The sequence below is a fragment of the Chiloscyllium punctatum genome, chromosome 16 (genome assembly GCF_047496795.1).
Source record: "Chiloscyllium punctatum isolate Juve2018m chromosome 16, sChiPun1.3, whole genome shotgun sequence".
NCBI lineage: Eukaryota > Metazoa > Chordata > Chondrichthyes > Orectolobiformes > Hemiscylliidae > Chiloscyllium > Chiloscyllium punctatum.
Genome location: NC_092754.1, coordinates 7,212,189 through 7,227,047, shown reverse-complemented (window position 1 = coordinate 7,227,047; position 14,859 = coordinate 7,212,189). Strand labels below are relative to the sequence as shown.

Sequence of the window (14,859 nt, the reverse complement as noted above, 5' to 3'; positions counted from 1 at the left end):
AAAAAGCTATCATCTGAACATAACAGGTAAGGAGTTCTCCATTTTAGAAGCAAGAAAGAAAAACCATTTGTACAAACAAAAATTAGAAGAGATTAGGGGTGGGAATGGAGAGTTTTGTTCCACATCAAAAAAGGTGGGAACCAAATGGGTCCAAGAAGGAACACTTCAACACTTGAGAGGCACACAGAGACAATGCGGTGTACCTGAAAGGAAACTAGCAGAAATAGGAGTCAAACTGGCTTGGTCTGCCTTTCTTGTGGGAAAAGGTGAAACGTTTGTTCCAGTTCAATACAGGTCTCCTCCCTCACTTATTTTTCTGTTATATTGTTCATAAACATAACCCAGTCATGAAGGGTCTCTGGCCTGTAAACATTAACTCTAACTCTACTTCAGCTGCACAGATGCTGCCAGACCAGCCGAGTTTCTCCAGACTGCACTTTTTGGTCAGACCCAGTTGGCGCAAAACAAAATCTTGGCAACTTTGCTGCACATTTCCCCATTTCCTGACAAAATGTCATGGATTAAAAGCTGGAAATGTTTCTCTGCACAGATGCAGAGTATTTCCAGTGTTTTTCTGTCTGCATTTCTAATTTCCAACTTATGGAATATTTTGCCTCAATTATTCAATAGACTTGGACTGAGTCACTCAGTTGACTTGAGCATAAACCTTATTAGCCTTTCTTCCTCACTCCTGTACAAGAAGGAGTCAGAGGAAGACAAGTGTTTTGATTTTTGAGTTGTGACCAAAAAAGTTTATTACAGCACTAACCAATACCAAATAGAACATTTTGAATTTAGAAATGAGAATTAAAAACTAACATACTGTAAATAAACATGTTCCTGGACACTGCTTACCCAAACTCACTTCTGAGACACTGAACATAAAAACAAGAATGAGGCCACCCATGATGGCACTGAAAATTCTTTACAATTCAAGCAAACATACCACCAACCACAACTACTTCTGCTTCACCTTGCCAACTTCCTTCTCCACTCCAAATCATTCTCTTTAAAAACAACTGTTTAGGGTGTTCTGCTCATGGGGGGGGGGGGAAAAACAAATTTGTCACAAGGCAAGCCACACATGCAATTAAACCACACCCAAAACAACAGAGATTACAAATCAGTTTAATCCAACTCCTGAAAAGTTTTTCACTTTGACAGGATGTCACTACACAGGAGAAGGGGAGACAAACTCTCCAGTATCTTCTCCACATCACCAATCTTCACACCATGATTGATCGTTGCTGTATAGGATTTGTTAAAAAAAACTTACAGGGAGTCAGACTCCCAAAACTGGGTCAGCATGCAAGTCACTGCTTCACACAAGACAAACTTTAAATCAGTGAAGGTTTCATATTCCTCTGAAAGGAAACTGGCATCTCAAATCTGATCTGCAGACGTCCAGACTTCCTCCGTGAAACCCACAAGTAGAGATCAAACGCCACAACTGCACAGCTGGCAGTCGGTCCCATGCAGATTCCTGTACGGTTGACTACTCAATTACTTACTGCCCATCCCAAGTTATTTTTGTAGCAGGTTCTGCATTAAAAACCTGTCGAGCCACTCTAGGGCATGAAAAGCTAATCACGGGTTAAGGCAGGTGACAGTCTAAAGATCAGTGAGCAAATTGTCTTTAACAAAGGCATTTTTACAACTTGCAGCACATCCAAGATTTAAGCTATCAACTACTGAAATCCTACCTTGTCTCATTACTGACTCAAATTGGGGGTGCATTGAAATAAAAAAAATATGGAATTAAAATCCCGTAAATTGGAAAATTCATGAATTGCTAGATTCTCCAAAGTCTTAAAATCAATAAGGATGAAAGGCAATATTGTTTTGATTTGATTTATTGTAGTATAGTGAAAAACTTTGTTTTGCAAGCAGAACAGGCAACTACAGGTTAGGCAGCTCACCATCTGTCATTGGAAAAATGTTGGAGTTTTATTACAAAAAAAAGGATACAATAGACTAGTTAGGAACACATGAACTTCAAATCAAGCAGAGCGAGATTGACTTCATGAAGTGAAAATTATGCCGGATATGATTAGCACCAGGATAGATAAAAGGAAATTTTTTAAAAAATCAGTACATGTAAATATTTTGAAAATGAAATTGATAAAAAGGTGGCACACAGCTGTTTAGTTGGAAAGAAAAAGCCCATGTCAGAGGGGTAATGTTTTTTTAAAATAAAGCAAGCAAGGATAAGTGGACTGGCTAATGAACAAAGTTGAGGAAGAGATTAATTGCATTTTCAGAATAGCAATCTGTAATGGTGGAGTGTCACAATACAGGGGACAGTGTTATTTTTATAACTAACTTAACTCTCATGAGTGAAATGAATGTGTGTAGGCAAGTGTGCAGACGACTAAGAGGCAAGTACATGTCTGTATCTTGCTGCAGACCATCATACATGTTAAAGTAAGTGGACAAAAACCTCATTAAATCGGGTGGAATTATCAGAGGGAGATTACACATTTTGGCTGGAAGACGACAGAGCTGATGATTCAAAACAGAGGAAGCTGATGCACCCAGATCGCTAAAAGCTGTTGGTGTTAGTGGGGAGGTCATATGGCATGCTATCCTTTTGAATTAAATGAAATGGAGTATTTAACATATTTATGTAAGTGTGAAATCCTGCTGAAACTATACAAGGCACTAGGTCAGATGAGCATGAATGGCTTTCAGCTCCTTATCTAAAAAAAATAATTGGAGGAAGTCCAGGAGGTGGACGATGTTAATCCTGGGTATGGAGGATTTGTCTTTAACAAGGAGAGGTGGAGAAGGGTGCACCTGTACTTATTGAAGTTTAGAACAATATGGGACAACAATTCTTGAAAGCAAACATTCACCTGCAAGGGGAAATAATTCTCACCTACCCAGTCAAACCCTCAATAGGACCAGAAGGCATATCTCAAAAAGGCAGTTAAAGACAGGAGGAGCAGTTTCTGCTGAGGGTAGATAATCTACAAAAATTCTTTACTGCAGAAAGCTATCAAGGCTTGTTCAAGCCCAAAAGGCAGATTTGTAAAATCAGTAAGAGAATCAGGGATTAGTATGGATCTGGCAAAGGGGAGTTGAGAATCCAGATCAGCCATGATCTCACTGAAACATAGTGGAGCAGACTCCAAGAGCTAAGTGGTTTACTTCTGGTCTTATGCTGAAGTTGACTGGAAAGCATAGATACGTCCATAAACCCATTCTTTTGGCTGATGGTAATGTGGTACTTCATTTGTCCCACCAGGTCATACTTAGCTCCAAGTCCTTTCAATCTTTACAATTGTCATGCTGAAATCTCAGCTCTCCAGTGATTGATCCCTGCCCCTGTATTCACTGTTGCAACTATCCACTTCCTGGGGATCCCAAACCAAAAAACAATTTTGGCAAAATAAAAGAATATGGAACATTTGAGGTGTTGCTGGCAAGATCACCCCATTTGCATAAAATAATGTAATCCACGTGCAAAAGTACTCCCACAAATGTGGTTTTGACAAAAGGAACAGAATACCATTTGACTCAGGTGATGCTGCCGTGCACGGCTACCCTGGTTATTCCTGGTGAAGATACCAGTTTCTGGAGGGTTGCAGCAAAACATCTTGTAGATGACACAGCTGAGAGGAGTCACCCAAGATACTAAATTTTAGAATACTGACTGAACGCATCTTGAACTTTGTGTAAGGAACACCATCTGCAGCAATAAATGTTGCGTCTTTTCCTAAGAACACCAGCTGCTTGACTGGAGACAGTCCTTAATATCGGAGGTCAAAGCTGGAGTTGGGAAACAGGTGTAAAAAATCTGACAAAGATATTGGTGAATCAAGTAATTTTTTTTTTAAAAAAGGGTCTGAAATTTACTCCAGGTTTTAAAAAAAAAATCAGCCAGCCATATTTGATGCAGGAAGAAATCCTAGTGCCAGCTTACTCATGCAAAAGGTGACTTTAGGCAGTGAGAAAATTTTTTCCCCTCTTCTGATTGACTGCTACTCGGCCAAAATGCACTCAAGATAACGTTTTGCAGGCTATTTTTTGCAGATCTTGGGAGGTTATTTTTCCTTTAAGGTAACTGCTTGTTGTTGTTTAAAAACGTGCAGTTTAACTTTTTTGCTTGAAGACATTTTGATTACAAGATATTAGTTCTTCCCAGGTGACTTAAGGAACCGGAGAGTCTTAAATAACTGGCCTGCCCATAATGAATCAGCAAGATCAGTGCACGTTTTAAAATTCCAGTTTTGTGGAATCTAGCAAGATGGTTGGTGGGAAGGAATCAGTCCACTCCCTTTAACCCCAGTCTACATCCACAGAAGTCACGTGGGAGGAGATGCTGATCAAGCAAGTTGCTCTGATTCAAAGGAAAACTGGCTTTTGCCAGAAACGTCAAATTTTTCCTGCTCCTCGGAAACTGCCCAACCTGTTGTGCTTTTCCTTCATCAGGACTTGTCCATTCTACATCAGGACGGTGTCAATTCTCACACGTTCACATTGATGGCAACCTCCTCAAAGCATTCCACTGCTTCCTTCCTTTCACTGTTGGTGTCTCAGTCCCAACCCTCAAACTCAGCACCACCTTTTCTAACCTGCAATCTTCTTCCTGACCTCTCCGGCCTATCACCCTCACCTTAACCACCTTCCACCTATCTCCTTTCCAATACCCCTCCCCCAAGTCCCCCCTCCTACCTTTTTTTAATCTTAGCCTGCTGGGCACACTTCCTCATTCCTGAAGAAGGGCTCATGCCCGAAACGTTGATTCTCCTGCTGCTTGGATGCTGTGCAGTGAAGAGAGTTACCTCCGATTACAACAGGATCTGGACCAGATGGGCCAATGGGCTGAGAAGTGGCAGATGGAGTTTAATTCAGATAAATGTGAGGTGCTGCATTTTGGGAAAGCCAATCTTAGCAGGACTCATACACCTTTTAATGGTAAGGTCCGAGGGAGTGTTGCTGAACAAAGAGACCTTGGAGTGCAGGTTCATAGCTCCTTTGAAAGTGGAGTCGCAGGTAGATAGGATAGTGAAGAAGGCGTTTGGTATGCTTTCCTTTATTGGTCAGAGTATTGAGTACAGAAGTTAGGAGGTCATGTTGCAGCTGTACAGGACATTGGTTAGGCCACTGTTGGAATATTGCGTGCAGTTCTGGTCTCCTTTCTGTTGGAAAGATGTTGTGAAACTTTGGAAGGATTCAGAAAAGATTTACAAGGATGTTGCCAGGGTTGAAGGATCTGAGCTATAGGGAGAGGCTGAACAGGCTGGGGCTGTTTTCCCTGGAGTGTTGGAGGCTGACAGGTGACCTTAGAGGTTTACAAAATTGAGGGGCATGGATAGGGTAAACGGACCAAGTCTTTTCCCTGGGGTGGGGGAGTCCAGAACTAGAGGGCATAGATTTAGGGTGAGAGGGGAAAGATATAAAAGAGACTTAAGGGGCAACTTTTTCACGCAGAGGGTGGTACGTGTATGGAATGAGCTGCCAGAGGAAGTGGTGGAGGCTGGTACAATTGCAACATTTAAGAGGCATCTGGATGGGTATATGAATAGGAAGGGTTTGGAGGGATATGGGCCGGGTACTGGCAGGTGGGACTAGATTGGGTTGGGATATCTGGCCGGCATGGACTGGTTGGACCGAAGGGTCTGTTTCCATGCTGTACATCACTGACACTATATGGTTAGTGAGTGAGAGATTGTTCTAGGATTGCAGGATGCCTAATGTGATGAAGGATATGCAGCAACTCCTGTCTAAGGATGGGGAAGCTTCATATAGCACTGAGCTCAAGAAACTGAACAGCTACTGGCAAGTAAAGGATGTGCAATCGGTGGGTGGCAAACTGCAGCCCCTGCTGACCGTTTAGTGATGCATGCCAGACCATGAGTCACATGACCATACTCCATCTCCACCTTCAACCTCTTGTCCAGGTTTAATAAGAAGTCTTATTTGGACACCACCTTTTTTCATGGAACATTTTACGTTTTATATTGTTCTTCTAACATGGCTTGGCTTGGGTTCTGACTTTGTGTTATTAATTTGATGCCCAGGTTTCATGTCCCTTGCTTCCACAGATTAACTTCAGCAGCCTTTGGGGAGCATGTGTTTTGATCATTCTGGCCCCAATTGAAGCTTGGAAAATGAATTTTGGAACTTTTGTGTTCAGTCTGTCTCTCGCATGAGATGTTGTACGTGCAACACCTACCCTTCGTCAATTCCCACCTTGCATTGCAACATGCAAGCCGAGATGTTCTGAGTGGGATAGGCAATTTAAAATATTTGGAGCACTTTTATTCTGAATTTGAACTTTGGCTTGTTTCATGGTTGAGTTTCAGCAGTAACTGGACAGACTAATTGGAGCAAAACATTTCCTGGATAATATCTTTTTTTGGGATTAGGAGCAGTGGTGTGGTCCTGATGTTATAAGATTACCTGTTCTTGCCTCCAAATGATAGTAAACATTTTTTTCCCATGGGTTATGGAATTTTAAATTAATGTTTAGCTCCTACAAAATTCCTGAATTTTTTTTTTTGAGTAGAGGATTGTGGAAAGCTGCCCAAGTTGTCATGCCTTGTGATGGAATTCCAACTCCAGTATGTTCCAGGAATTGTTGTTCTGTCATACATGTGTAAGCTTTATTTTAAGAGTTCATTTTCTTTTTGAAAGCGTTCTGAAGTTAACTATTTCAAGTCTTTATAGCAATTGCATTAATTAGAAGTTAGTTTTTTTTCACAAAAAATCTCCAGCTACAGCGATGGATCATAGGACTCTGTCATTGTACCATGAATTACCCACAGTGGAAAAACTTCTTTCTTTGCATCCTTGTGAATTTTTGTGCTGTGGCTGCTCTGCATTCATACTTGAATATTTCACAGTTAACTCAAATTTTTCAATATTTACATTTAGTTTGCTGTTGAGCATGCTGAGGACAGACTAATATAGGTCACCACCACCACCACCTGTTTTATTGAGTTTTACCATTATCATTCTTATTCTGAAGTTTGTTCTAACTTGTTTTTTAGGTGTGTTGGCATGGGAGATGTTCTGTTTTGCACCATCTTTAACCCTTCAAGAAATGATATGATAGAGGTGCTGGTGTTGGACTGGAGTGGATGGTCAGTAGTCAACTGACACCAGGTTGTAGTCCAACAGCTTGCTTGAAAGCAAGGTGTCAAAGGGACTATATAACTTGGTGCTGTGTGACTTCAAACTCTGTTCAAGACCAGTAACTCTATCTATTTCCAGGTTTCATCCCATCCCTTTGCGTCCCCCCCCATCAAAATTACATCTTTACACCAAATTCCAAAGTCCAACACTATAAGATCATGTTGTGAATTTTGAGAACACTTCGAGTATAGGAGACAGGTTTTAATTTATGCTGAAAAATTTATAGCTGAACCAAAACCTGCACCTAATTCAACTTCAATTTCTGTTGCTATTTCTGCACACCACGTTGCAGTCCATGTGCAATTTGTGGAATCAGCATTGTTCAGAATTCAACCTTGTTTTGAACAATCAAATTTGCAAGTGAATGCAAATGTAGCTGAACTTGACTGGCAACTGTGTTAAGTAATTGGGGTGGTATAAAACTAAATGCATAGTCACACATATCCAGCAATCTGTTTGGACTGGGTTACTGCAGATGAAGTGTAGGTTTGTTTTGGTCTGTACGTTGTGGGGTGTTATGAACGTGGTATTTCCTTTTGTTCTAATGGAGTTATTTTGGTTTTGTTTTAGGAACAGTAATTCGACGGGAAATTTTAGTATAATTGAACTTCAACTCGAACACGTCAACACCACCAGTTTCTAAAGGGGTTTCAAGAAGACACCTGTAGATACTTTTTAAAAAAAGTAAAACCTGGTCAGAATTGATATTTGAGCCAGTGGGAGTCTAACGTGGAGCTTCTGGCCCCAAGGTAAGGGTGCTATCATGGCACAAAACTTTGATTTGATTTATTGTGGTCCCATCTACCTAAGTACAGTGAAAAGCTTTGTTTTGCAAGCAGTACAGGAAGATCATCAAGTGAGGCATTCAAGCTTATGACTGCACAAAAGCAAAACTAACATTAGAAATGTGCTGTTCAAGAGGAGACCTCAAATACTGGCCAGTAATGGCCTCTGCTACAGTGTACAGGCAAAATGTTTCAAAATTTGTGGATGATCCATATGTTGAGGAAGATAATGTAGAACTTGATAAGGTGTAAACATAAACTGATGGAATGATCAAGAAATGGCAGATTAAAATTTTATTGCAGAGAAGTGATTCACTTTGGGAAGAATTTTTCAATGATCTCTTCAAAGGATTGACCTGTTCAGTGATGCCCTTGCACAGGTAGGACTTGAACCCAGGCCACTTGGCTCAGTTGGGGGCTCTGCCACTGCATCATTAAGAGATACTCTAGAATGAGAGTTTTTAAAAGTGAAATTATTCTAGTGGGTGCAGGAATAGAGATTCCTCTATACACAACTAGGAATTGTGACTGGGCAGGCTGAGGTAATTAATGTAGGGATTAATGTTCTGGCACAATGGCCAGAATGTCAGAGTCAAGTCCCACCTTCCCTGAATGTGTATCATATTAACTTGTCCAAGTATCTGTCTGTCTCTCAACTAAGGAATTCATCATCGTGCAAAAAAAAACTTTCATTTGTTCTCACCTGGAATATTGCATAGTTCTGTGTTCTGCAGATTGGGGAGGATGTGGAAGCATTAGAGTGCAGAAAAGATTGGCTGTGCTGAAGAGAAATTTTAGATTGGATAAGCAGGGGCTGTACTTCCTCTATTTTGACACAAATCATGTGGGGCCTTAACCTGAGGTGGAATGAGACTCTCCGGTCCCCTGGGTGGAAGGGTTGAGAACCACCCACCGTTACTCCAGAAGAAGCAATAGTGATTTTGAGGATTTGTAGTGCTTGCATATCTTGACCTTTTTTTTTGGTCTGGTGGAAGTGGGTTCAACTAAGGCTTTCCACAGGAATTGGATAACCTGAAATGAATTTCAAGTCAAAAGGCAGGGGAGTGGCACAAGTTGAAATGCTCCTTCAGAGGGCTATCATTGACAGTGAGGGACTTATCTATAGATAGAAGGAGGCCACTATTATAACCTTTCACGCATTGATCATGACACTAATGGGACACCCATTCTTTGACTGAGACTTTCTTTGTATTCACCCCAAAAGGGTAGACGAGGCCTTTGGTTTATCATCTAATCTCTCAACAATGTCTCTCCAATAGGGCAACAGTACTCTGGAATCGTATCAAAGTCCGCATCAGTGAATTGTGTTGAGGTCTTTGGATTGGAATTCTCACTTAGCTGAAGTTGCTACTTTTTGTAAAGCCTCTCACGTATACTTGTGGCACACCACTCACCACATCCTCAGTCTGAGAGACTTCCTTTTTTTTTTGGACCCTGTCTATGAATATGATAACATTCTCTTCATTTTTAAAAAAATTTTAATCAGCCCTTTTCTGTGGTATCTTTTATCAGATGCTTCCTAAAGTGTACACAAACCCATACCCACTGTACTTGCTATCTAGCTCTGTAGGTTCAGGTTGTAAGTTTGCTCGCTGAGCTGGAAGGTTTGTTTTCAGACACTTTGTCACCATGCATAACATCATTGAGCCTCTGAAGAGTTGGTGTTCTGTCCCGTTTTCTATTTGTCTTGGTCTGCTAAGGTGAGTGATATCACTTCGGTTCTCTTTTTTTGTTTTTCTTTTCCACAATCTGAACCTCAACATTAGCTACGAATCTTTTTCAAATTGCATCCTGCTCTGTTTCTCATTCTTTCATGGAATGGGCCTCATTAACCAAGACCAGTATATGTTACCCACCCGTAATTCTCCTTTTGAGTTGTGGCTTGCTGGAGCATTTTGAGGGCAGTGAAGAGTGAACCATGTCCCACATCGGTCAGTCTGGGCAAAGTTGGCAAATGTCTTTTCCTAAAGACATGGGTGACCCAAACGGGTTGTTACAAAATGTCACCAGACTGAGACCTGTTCTTGTATTCCCAGATTTACTGATTGCTGTGGTTATTAGCTTGAACTTCTTAAACTGATGGTCGAGTAACTCTTCAAACCTGGCCGGGATTGTGGAGAAATATTTGTTGCTCTGAGGAATACTTTGCCCCAAAAATGTTGTAGTGTTAAATAATTCTATTCTCTACAATCTCATGTGTACTAGTAACACTTTTTTTTTTTTTTTTGTTACTTTTGTGTTTGCTTACTGTTCTGATCCCTGCTGATGTTGTTATCACTGGACAATTCTGATCTCAGGCTGAAATGATTTATCAAGCCAAATGTTTGTTTCTTAAGTTGCTGCTGTTTCACTGAAACAATCAATCAATGCTGCGGTTCTGGTTGTTTATACATAAGAAGTGAAGATCAGATAAACTAAATATTTACATAAGCACAATCTGAAAGATTTTTAAATTCACAAAGTAATGCAATCCCATCTACCCCAACGTATTAGTGTTCAGTGAGCATCAGCATGTTTGATCATATCTATAGGTATGACTTAAATGGAAAGAACGAGCTTGGAAATCTCTTGACTATTCACACAACTGAGCTTTTGAAGCTGGAAAGCTAACCCTTCATGGTTCTAAACTAAACACTTCTGGTTTGGAACTTCAAAACAAAAGCCCTTGCACGGAGTTAACCTATTTCTTTCCCCTCTGTTCACTAACTGATTCTTTTCCATAAGATATGTTTCATGCATCAAACTCCAACTACAAACAAATTTTTCCAAGTTATGGGTTTTTCTCTCGGAAATTCTGACTCTTCTAAACAAATGCAAGCTAATACACATTCCTTAATGTTTCTCTCTAAGTAAGACTCCTCCTTCAATGCAAATCAGAGTATCATCCTCTGGACTGGCATACCAGTTTATATAAAATCATGGCTTCAGAAATGCTGACAAATTAATCATTTTAAACCTTGTACACTGACCCAAAACCCACGTCACTGGTTCAGAGTCCAAAGTCTCAAATGATATTTAACAAAAAGTTATACCTTTTTTTTGTATTGCAGAGCCATGGTATGGGATAGGAGGGAGAAACACATGCCTTTATCACATTAATTTATATTTATATTTATATTTTTCAGCATCTTGTCTGATTTTTATTTTTTTCTTGTTTTCCCCCTGGATCCTTGGATATGAACTGGCAGGCCACAGTGGTGGTTTTTTCCCCTAAAGCTAGTCATTTAAACATTTTAACATCTGATTTTTTGGTTTGGCACTTTTATTGTCAAATGTTGGCTAGCCTTAAGATTTGTATTTTTTTTTAATCCAGGTTTACAAAAATTCAAGTTTCTCCCTGCACAATACTAAATATATTTTAGCTTTATTTTCTTTAACCTTATGGTCCCCAAGGAAGGTGTTCAGTTTAGAAAAACTTGCACTCTGAAATTATGTATTATTTTACCAACAAGCCCACAAACCTTTTTTATTTCAATGCTATTTGAAGAGTTGGGTGTGTAGATGTGTCGTAAGACATTAAAAATAAATTAAAAATACCGCTTCAGTTTATTCAATTTACCAGCTGAGATGTTCTTACTTACCTCTGAGTCATGATGCCTAGGTTCTACAATCACCTGCTGTAGAGGTAGGGACACTACCACTGCACCACAAGCCTAATGAAACAGTGGACCCTAGTAAATGAAATTAACCATGGAGGGGAGTCCCTAATTTTGAGGACAATCCTATTCATGGTTGAATTGAATTTATTGTCCCATGTACTAAGGCACAGTGAAAAGCTTTGTCCTGTGAGCAATACAGGCAGATCAGAGTTAAGTAGCATAGATATTTTAAATAATAGATAAACAGTAGCAAAAACAAAAACCCAGGTATAGGCGAATGTTAAGAGTTTGAGTTCAATCAGTATTCTCATCGTAGGGTGGAAACAATTGGAAACCAGCTGGTGCGTGTTGAGGCTTCTGTACCTTCTCCCTGATGGTAGAGGTTGTAGAAAAACATTACCAGGGTGGGATGGATCTTTGAGAATGCTGGCGGCCTTTCCTTGACAGCGGGCCTGGTAGATGGATTCTGTAGATGGATGATTTGGCCTTTGATTGTCCGGGCTGAGTTCATCTCTCTCTCTCTCTCTCTCTCTCTCTCTCTCTCTCTCTCTCTCTCTCTCTCTCTCTCTCTCTCTCTCTCTCTCTCTCTCTCTCTCTCTCTCTCTCTCTCTCTCTCTCTCTCTCACCATCTCCGATATCATATCGGGTAGTTATATACATCCAGACAGAATGCTCTCGATGGTGCACCTATAAAAGTTAGCAAGGGTCTTCACTGTCATGCCCAATTTCCTCAGCTGCTTGAGGAAGAAGAGACGTTGAGCTTTTGTAACCAGTGCGTCCACATGAGTCCAGGAAAGCTTGTTGTGGATGACCACTCCCCAGGAGCCTGACCCCCTCCACTCTTTCCACCTCTGTGCTGTTAATGTGTAGGGGGGCATGAGTAACATCCTGCGGAAAGTCAATAATGAGTTCCTTTGGTTTTGCTGGCATTGAGAGCTGGGTTGTTCTCAGTGCACCATTTTTTTTCCCCAGGTCTTCTACCTACCATCTATAGTCTGTTTCACTGCCATCTGAGATTTGACTGACTATGATGTTGTCATCATTGAACTTGTAAATGGCCTTAGTCTGGTAGTTGACACCAGTCATGGGTATACAGTGAGTACAGTAGGGGACTGAGTACACACCCCTGGGGGGGGGCTCCAGTGTTGAGTGTTCGTGAGGATGAAATATTGGCCCCGATCTTCACTGATTGTAGCCTGTGGGTCAGGAAACTGAGGATCCAGTTGCAGAGAGTGGGGCTTAGTCCAAGATCGCTAAATTTTTAGTAATCCAGTCTCGAGGGGATAATAGTGTTGACTACAGTTCAGCCTTCAATGAGTAGGATTCTTACATAGCTGTTTTTCTATCCATCATTTGGACTGTACAGTGTCTTCAGGTAAAACAAAGGGTGGAAAGGTTTGCTTTTCAATCAAGAACTTGTGCGTGGACATTGCAACCATGGGCAGCCATTGCTCCCTAAACCTTGAAGTCCTCACCATCAAATGCTGCCCTTTCTATCTACCATGGGAAGTTACCACTGCTAAACTAGCTGGTGTACAAATCCCAAGCAAAGGTTGAGGAAGCTCTGGATGTGCTGTACTCCACCACCAACACCCTGGAGATGGAACACCCCTGAGGCCCTGTTTATTGTAACTGGTGACTTCAACCAAGCCAAGCTAAAGGTGGTGCTGCCCAAATACCACCAGAACATTTACCTGCCCAACCAGGGGCCCGAACACTTTAGACCACTGCTACCCCACTGTGAAAGATGCCTACCTCTCCATCCCCCACCCTCCTTTTCGGGAACTCCGACCACAATGTCCTGTTTCTTCTCCCAGCTTACAGGCAATAGCTCAAGCAGGGGACCCCCTCGCAGATACAGGTCCAGTGCTGGTCTGAGGAGGCAGAGGATCAACTCCAGTGCTGTCTGGTATCAGCTGATTGGGTTGTTTTCAAACAGGCCACCGGTACCTTGGACAAGTACACCACCACCGTCACAGACTTTATCAGCAAGTGTGAGGAGGACTGCATACCAAGGAAGGCAATCTGGGTGTTCCCCAACAGGAAATCCTGAATGCATCAGGACATTGGAGAACCTGCTAGAAACCAGGTGTGAGGCCTTCAGATCAGGAGACCCACTCAAATATTAGGAATCCAAGTATGACCTTCACAGAGCCATTAAGACAGCCAAGGACCAATACCGGTCCAAACTAGAGACCCAGACAGACACCCAGTGATTATGGCAAGGACTGAATGATATCACAGATTTTAAAAAAGAGACGATGACCCATCCCTCCCAGATCTTCTCATTGCCTTCTATGCTCACTTTGAACAGCATTTCGGAGGAGAGGTTAAAGCCTATTTTGATAGGTCCTGATGAACCTATCCCAACAGTCACTGCATCAGCGGTCAAATCAGTTTTCCTTCATGAATCCAAGGAAATCTTATTGGACCAGACTGAGTACCAGGCTGTGCACTCGGGGCATGCGCAGAAAAACTGGCAGAGGTCTTCTCAGACATCTTCAACCTCTCCCTGCAGCTGGCCACTGTCCCTGCCTGTTTCAAAAGGGTCAACATCAACATCCCTGTGCCTAACAATGCCCATGCAGCATGTCTCAATGACTACCACCCAGTGGCCCTAACTTCGGTGGTCATGAAGTTCCACTAGTTGTTCTAGTTCTTAAAATAAAACTCTAACTAGGTTTTCCTGTACTTGGTAATGTCTCTTTGTTTTGCCAATTTGGGACTAATTGACTGGTGAACAGAACCTGGGGTTGCCTCTATCTGGATTTCCAATTTGCCGCAACTTGTATCCTATGTCTTTTTAATAGTCGAATCTTTGAATAGGAGAAAATTCCCAATTATTTCTCCGGTGAGTATAGTTATCCAATGTCTATTGGACAGTCCTGTCTGACCGCCAATAATTACATGCCAAGTTTTAGATTATTCCTATCCGCACCGAACCTGCAAATGGTGACTCATGAGAAGAACTGTTCCTGTTGCAAAATGACTTGTAGATGCTGATTGGTCAGTGAAATTTCACTAATTTTCTGAATGTTAAGAATTATGACCAATTTCTGGCAATCTTCTAGTTAAATGACAGGTTGGGGGAAGGATTCTGTCCAAAGCAATGGCAGCAGATTTAAGGGGTTTTTCAAAAATGATGCAGTAATTTTCAACTGAGTACCAGTCTGGACTTGGCAAACGAATAGCCAATCCTCATCAGATTAGCAGTTGGTGGTCTACTCCCATTGTAGGAGAAAGTGAGGACTGCAGATGCTGGAGATAGAGCTGAAAATGTGTTGCTGGAAAAGCGCGGCAGGTCAGGCAGC

The 14,859-nt window shown here is 41.4% G+C and overlaps 1 protein-coding gene across 2 annotated transcripts in view; it reads left to right on the top strand.

The window, feature by feature from the left end:
* Positions 1–14,859, top strand: part of spsb1 (splA/ryanodine receptor domain and SOCS box containing 1) — a 95,062-nt gene that overhangs the window by 21,963 nt on the left and 58,240 nt on the right. For both annotated transcript variants that reach the window (XM_072586138.1, XM_072586139.1), the window contains exon 2: positions 7,714–7,892. The gene's annotated coding sequence lies outside the window, so the exon portion shown is untranslated. The remainder of the gene's footprint in view (positions 1–7,713; positions 7,893–14,859) is intronic.